This window comes from Euprymna scolopes, chromosome 11 (assembly GCF_053919585.1).
Source record: "Euprymna scolopes isolate OS-2025 chromosome 11, ASM5391958v1, whole genome shotgun sequence".
In the NCBI taxonomy this organism is placed as follows: Eukaryota; Metazoa; Mollusca; class Cephalopoda; order Sepiida; family Sepiolidae; genus Euprymna; species Euprymna scolopes.
In genome coordinates, this window is record NC_136492.1 from 104,027,322 (window position 1) to 104,035,167 (window position 7,846).

Consider the following 7,846-nt stretch of genomic DNA (forward strand, 5'->3'; position numbering starts at 1 on the left):
TCTACCTCTTTCTCTTATCTCTCTCTCTCACTACCCCTCTCTCTCTCTGTCTTACCCTCTTCTCTCTCTCTACCTCTTTCTCTTATCTCTCTCTCTCACTACCTCTCTCTCTCTCACCCTCTTCTCTCTCTCACCCTCTTTCTCTCTTACCCTCTTCTCTCTCTACCTCTTTCACTTCTCTCACCCTCTTTCTCTCTCACCCTCTTTCTCTGCTCTCTCTCACCCTCTTCTCTGCTCTCTCTCACCCTCTTCTCTCTCTACCTCTTTCTCTTCTCTCTCTCTCACCCTCTTCTCTCTCTCTTACCTATTTTGTAATATATATATATAGATATATATATTGTACAAACTATTGTACAAACTATTACCACTTATCAAGTTAAAAGTGCACAGTAGTCAAATTCGGCAAAGATGACGGAACCGCTTTAAGAGGAGGATGAATTATTCAGTGACTCCAACCTATTTTGTTACATATATGTATGTATATATTTTTGTAAAAAATATATATTACTACTTATCAAGGCCCATAGGACACTCGAGGATTAGAGTTGAAAAGTGCACAGCAGTCAAATCTGGGAAAGAGGATGGAACCGCTTTAACGGGAGGATGAGTTATTCAGCGACTCCAACCTATTTTGGTATATATATATTTATATCTATATTTATTTTTAAATATATATTACCACTTATCAAGGCCCATAGGCCACACGAGGATGAGAGTTTAAAAGTGCACAGTAGTCAAATTCGGCAAAGATGATGGAACCGCTTTAAGAGGAGGATGAATTATTCAGTGACTCCAACCTATTTTGTTATATATATGTATGTATATATTTTTGTAAAAAATATATATTACTACTTATCAAGGCCCATAGGACACTCGAGGATTAGAGTTGAAAAGTGCACAGTAGTCAAATTCGGGAAAGAGGATGGAACCGCTTTCACGGGAGGATGAGTTATTCAGCGACTCCAACCTGTTTTTTTATATATATATTTATATCTATATTTATTAAAAAATATATATTACCACTTATCAAGGACAATAGGCCACTCGAGGATGAGAGTTGAATAGTGCACTGTATAAAAAATACGGTAAAGAGGATGGAACCGCTTTAACGGGAGGATGAGTTATTCAGCAACTCCAACCTATTTTTTTATATATATATATATATATATACTTTTATTAAAAAATATATATTACCACTTATCAAGGACAATAGGCCACTCGAGGATGAGAGTTGAAAAGTGCATAGTAGTAAAATTCGGGAAAGAGGATGGAACCGCTTTAACGGGAGGATGAGTTATTCAGCGACTCCAACCTATTTTTTATATATATATATATATATATATATATATATTTATAACAAAAATATATTACCACTTATCAAGGCCCATAGGCTACTCGAGGATAAGAGTTGAAAAGTGCACATTAGTCAAATTCGGGAAAGAGGATGGAACCGCTTTAACGGGAGGATGAGTGATTCAGCGACTCCAACCTATTTTGTTATATATATATATATATATATATATATATATATATATTTTGTACAAACTATATATTACCACTTATCAAGGCCCATAGGCCACACGAGGATGAGAGTTTAAAAGTGCACAGTAGTCAAATTTGGGAAAGAGGATTTAATCGCTTTAATAGAAGGATGAATTATTCAGCGACTCACACCTGTTTTGGTATATATATATATATATTTATAAAAAAATATGTATTACCACTTATCAAGGCCCATAGGCCACTCGAGGATGAGAGTTAAAAAGTCCACAGTAGTCAAATTTGGGAAAGAGGATGGAACCGCTTTAACAGGAGGATGAGTTATTCAGCAACTCCAACCTATTTTGTTATATATATATATATATATATATATATATATATATATATATTTTTCATAAAATATGTATTACCACTTATCAAGGCCCATAGTCCACTCGAGGACGAGAGTTGAAAAGTGCACAGTAGTCAAATTGGGGAAAGAGGATGGAACCGCTTTAACGGGAGGATGAGTTATTCAGCGACTCCAACCTTTTTTTTTATTTTGTAAAAAATATATATGACCACTTATCAAGGCCCAGAGGCCACTCGAGGATAAGAGTTGAAAAGTGCACAGTAGTCAAATTTGGGAAATTTGTTATATATCTATTTTTTTGTTACTTAGGCATTTCCACTTATCAAGGCCCAGATACATCTCGAGGATAAGAGTTAAATGTGCACAGTAGTCAATTGGACAATAAGGCCCAGAGGCCACCCGAGGATAAGGGTTGAAAATGGCAGTAGTTAATTGGACAACATAGTAATCGTTAGTAATGGAAAGTCGGGAAATTTGTTATATATATATTTATATTTTGTTTAGATAGGCATTACCACTTATCAAGGCCCAGAGGCCACTAGAGGATAAGTGTTGAAAAGTGCAGTAGTCAATTGGACAAAATATAGTAATTGTTAGTAATGGAAATTCAGTAAATTTGTTATATATATATTAATATTTTGTTAAATACGCATTACCACTTATCAAAGCCCACAGGCCACTCGAGGATAAGGATTGAAAAGTGCACCGTAGTAGTCGGTTGTAATGGAAATGCGGGATATTTGTAATATACCTATTTTTTGTTACTTAGGCACAACCACTTATTAAGGCCCAGAGGCCACTCGATGGTATTACCACTTATCAAGGCCCAGAGGCCACTCGAGGATAAGCGTTTAAAAGTGCAGTAGTCAATTGGACAATATAGTAATCGTTAGTAATGGAAATTCAGTAAATTTGTTATATATATGTATATTTTGTTACATACGCATTACCATTTATCAAGGCCCAGAGGCCACTCGAGGATAAGGATTGAAAAGTGCACAGTAGTCAATTGGACAATATAGTAATCGTTAGTAATGGAAATTCAGTAAATTTGTTATATACCTATTTTTTGTTACTTGGTCATTTCCACTTATCAAGGCCCAGAGGCCACTCGAGCATAAGAGTTAAAAAGTCCACAGTAGTCAATTGGACAATAAGGCCCAGAGGCCACCCGAGGATAAGGGTTAAAAAGTGCAGTAGTCCATTGGTCAATATAGTAATCGTTAGTAATTACTACTTCTCAAGGCCCAGAGGCCACTCGAGGATAAGGGTTGAAAAGCGCAGTAGTCAATTGGACAATACAGTAATCGTTAGTAATGGAAATTCAGTAAATTTGTTATATATATATATATTTATATTTTGCTAAATACGCATTACTACTTATCAAGGCCCAGACGCCACTCGAGGATAAGGGTTGAAAATATTCAACAAATTTTTTATCTACAGATTAGAAAATTTGTATATAGGGTATTCAGACATATGGAATATATCTAGCATAATCTATCTATTATATCTATAAAAGTCAGAATGTTTGTGTGTGTGGGTGTGTGTGAGGTAGAGAGAGAGAGAGAGAACAATTCTTAACCTATATATTCAACAAATTTTTTATCTACAGATTTTAAATTTGTTATAAAGGGTATTCATACATATGGAAATATATCTAGCATAATCTATCTATTATATCTACAAAAGTGAAAATGTGTGTGTCTGTGAGAGAGAGAGCAATTCTCAACCTATATAATCAACAAATTTTTTATCTACAGATTAGATAATTTGTATATAGGGTATTCAGACATATGGAAATATATCTAGCATAATCTATCTATTATGTCTATAAAAGTGAGAATATGTCTGTGTGTGAGAGAGAGAGAGTAAGAACAATTCTCACCCTTTATATTCAACAAATTTTTATCTACAGATTAGAAAATTTTTATATAGTGTATTCAGACATATGGAAATATATCTAGCATAATCTATCTATTATATCTATAAAAGTGAGCATGCGTGAGAGGAGAGAGAGAGAGAGAGAACAATTCTCAACCTATATACTCAACAAATTTTTTATCTACAGATTTGAAAATTTGTATATAGATTATTCAGACACATGGAAATATATCTAGCATAATTTATCTATTATATCTATAAAAGTGAGAATGTGTGGGTGTGTGAGAGAGAGAATGAGAGAGAACAATTCTCAGCTTATATATGCAACAAATTGTTTATCTACAGATCCGAAATATCACATTTGTATAGAAGTAGAAATCTGGATACCTATTCTGATACCTAATAAAAGAAAGGACACTCTTTGGGGCGGATTTTGATGATAACAAGTCACTAATAAGAAATTATAATAAACATTGAAATAATTTAAGAATTTTATCAAAATAAAATTGCATGGTAATCACCCAATTTCTGCCACAAAATTTTGATTGGCAAAACTCATAAACAGAAAATATATATTTTCTAATTTCATCTTTTTTTTTATATAATCTGATTTGATGTTTTCCTTAATATTCAAATCACTATATTTTGCTGCTTAATATCAAATACAGCAAATGAGTTATTTTTTATGCATCAAACAATTACATTTTCTCATTCATCCAAACTAATCACTGAACATCAATTTCATATTTTCTTCACTAAAATATTACTGTGCTTGATGTCATCAAGTGGAGCGGATCATTTTTTTTTCATTTGTTCACACATTTTTCCAATTTATATATATTTTGTCTAAGATTCTTAGCCTATGTCATTGCATACCAAGCTGTTTATTAAAAGTTACGGTTCACTGTAAACACATACGTTACACCAAAATAAAAACGCTTCAGATAATGTCTTGATATTCAATTAAGTTTCTCACATGACATCTTATGAAGTTAGTAGAAATGTTACAGACTTTTGAATCTCAAACACTTTCAATACTGTGCACTGATATTTTCTTTTTTGGAATATAAGCACATTCATGATTTTTTTTTACAAACGTCAACAAATTTCACAATGTGTAGCAATGTACTGAAACAATTATAAAAATATTTGTTTTTATTTTGGATGATGCAGGGCATCCGAAGAGAGATTTTTCTAACAAAATGAAAGTATAATTTTTAGCAATAGGTATCTAGGAAAAGGCCACTACATACGTTATAAATTCCAAATTTCCACAACCTGGCAAATACTGGTACACGCTAGCAAATTTAGATTTGCAATTACAGAATATGATTCTAATTTTTTCCTTTGCTCTTTATTCTAACACTACACTAAGTTTACTGTTTTATTTCGCTACAGTTGATATTGTGTAGAACAATAAGAAAATCATAGTGAACAATGCATTCAACAAAATTTCACACACATTTCTAGATACCTATATCTAATAAGTTCAAAAGAAAGGACACACTTAGGGAGGTATTTTGGTGGTCAAGTCACTAAATAGAGATTAGCTGGTTTCCCGGCATAGCCCAGGATGTAATAAAGATTGACTGAAATACATGTTCTAGCTGGTTTCTAGGCGTTGCCAGGGATGTAATATAGACACATTATGTTGTATATTACCTGTTCTCTTCTCCCTAAGGTAAAACAATTTCATATACATGCTGTAAATTACCTATGCTAGGGATAAAACATGAACAATACCAGTCCGGGGGTAGATAAAACAAATAATACATAGAGATGAAAGATTCGTCTCCCCTAAGAATAAAACATATGTTCAATATCTGCTTTTGTTTTTTCATTGTTTATACGGTCCCGAGCAACGCCGGGTAGCCCTGCTAGTCTATATATATAAAAGGCAAAAATCGGTGTGTATGTATGTATGTATGTATGTATGTATGTTTGTTTGTAACGCTAAAACTTTTGAAAGACGGAACCAGAGTTGACAAATTTGGTATCATATTGCACCTTGATCACCCGGATGACAAATATCGAAATTTCACGTCAAACGGACCAGTAGAAAGGGGTCAACTGATCGTTTTTCTCCTAGGGGGCCCCCCAAAAAACCTGTCATTTTAACGTTATTCAATACGTGTCACGTGACGTGACGTCAGCTCAAACTTTTGACAGACACAACCAAAGTTGACAAATTATGTATCATATTGAACCTTGATCACCCGCATGACAAATATCGAAATTCCACACCAAACGGACCATTAAAAGGGGGTGAACTGATCATTTCTCTCCTAGGGGGGCCCCCCAAAAAACCTGTCATTTTAATGTTAATATTACATAATCCAAAAACGCTTAGTCATGTCACGTGACGTGACGTCAACATCCAGTAATGGCGAACAAATGTAAACAAACACTTTGTTTTACCGATACTTTTGTAATTTCTCTTCTGCTTTGTTCTAGAGATTATTAAACTCCATGACAATGTCTCCAACGTATTTAACTGGTTAAAAATAGTATTTATACAAGAGTTTTAACGAAAAATATCAGGAAAAAATGTACAGGAATAAAAAAAAATTCAGCTTTCAAAATATTCGTCGATAAAAAAACCGATCTTTATATTTACGCTAGCCATTTTGTATATTACCACGTGACCTGCTATCTCTTAAACTGGAGGGGGGGATCCACTTGAATCCAACAAAACCAGTAATTTTTTTTTTTCTATTATATATACATCATTTTCTATAAAATTAAGTGTAGACTTTATAATTAAAACAAAAAATGTTATTCATACTAAAAAAAAAAACGCTTAGTCATGTCACGTGACGTGACGTCAACATCCACTAATGGCGAACAATTGTACCTATTTACTATGCCTCCCCACGGGACAGAGTTAGACACCAGGGTCGTTTTTTAACGTGGAGAAAAGGTACAAAAATAAAAATTGTCTCAGTCGTGGAGGATTTCTCCTCCACCGAAAGAGAACAAGAAATAGAAGTGCAGCATCTGAAGAACAGATACTACACTTTGATCTTGACCAAAAGGCCAAGAATGCGAACAATTGTAAATAACAACTTTTTTCACAAAACCAACACCGTCTTTCTTTTTTTTTCTCTCTCTTTCTCTCTCTCACCCACTTACTCTTCCCTCTCTCTCACCCTCTTTCTCTTGACGTCACACCACTGTTAAACTGTGGGGGGGAGGAACACATTCCCAGGCATTATCTCCTATAGATGCACATTTTATTAGAAATTCAGCTTTCAAAATATTAGACGATAATAAAAATATAAAACCAACACCCTCTTTCTCTTTTCTCTCTCTCTCACCAACTTACTCTTCTCTCTCTCTCACCCTCTTTCTCTTGACCTCCTACTACTGTTAAACTGTGTGTGTGTGGGGGGGAAGAGGCAGCTTGAAAACCAACAAAAACAGTGCACAGTTTCCCAAGCATTTGGGGTGGGAAGGGGGGGAAGAAGCCGAGCGCACAGTTTCGTGTGAGAGAGAGAGAACAATTCTCAACCTATATACTCAACAAATTTTTTATCTACAGATTTGAAAGTTTGTATATAGGGTATTCAGACATATGGAAATATATCTAGCATAATCTATCTATTATATCTATAAAAGTGAAAATGTGTGTGTGTGTGAGGTAGCCAGAGAGAGAGAGAGAGAGAGAGAGAGAGAGAGAGAGAGAGACAACAATTCTCAACCTATATATTCAATACATTTTTTATCTACAGATTTGAAAATTTGTATATAGGGTATTCAGACATATGGAAATATATCTAGCATAATCTATCTATTATATCTATAAAAGTGAAAATGTGTGTGTGTGTGTGTGTGTGTGTGTGTGTGTGTGTGTGCGTAAGAGAGAGAGAGAACAATTCTCAACCTATATACTCAACGTATTTTTATCTACGGATTTTAAACTTTGTATATAGGGTATTCAGACATATAGAAATATATCTAGCATAATCTATACATTATATCTATAAAAGTGAGAATGTGAGTGTGTGAGAGAGAGAGAACAATTCTCAACCTATATATTCAACAAATTTTTTACCTACAGATTTGAAAATTTGTATATTGGGTATTCAGACATATGGAAATATATCTAGC

The 7,846-nt window shown here is 34.0% G+C and overlaps 1 pseudogene; it reads right to left on the bottom strand.

Moving 5' to 3' along the window:
* Window positions 1–6,651: 6,651 nt before the first annotated feature.
* Window positions 6,652–6,785, bottom strand: LOC145288418 (U2 spliceosomal RNA; annotated as a pseudogene).
* Window positions 6,786–7,846: the final 1,061 nt, after the last annotated feature.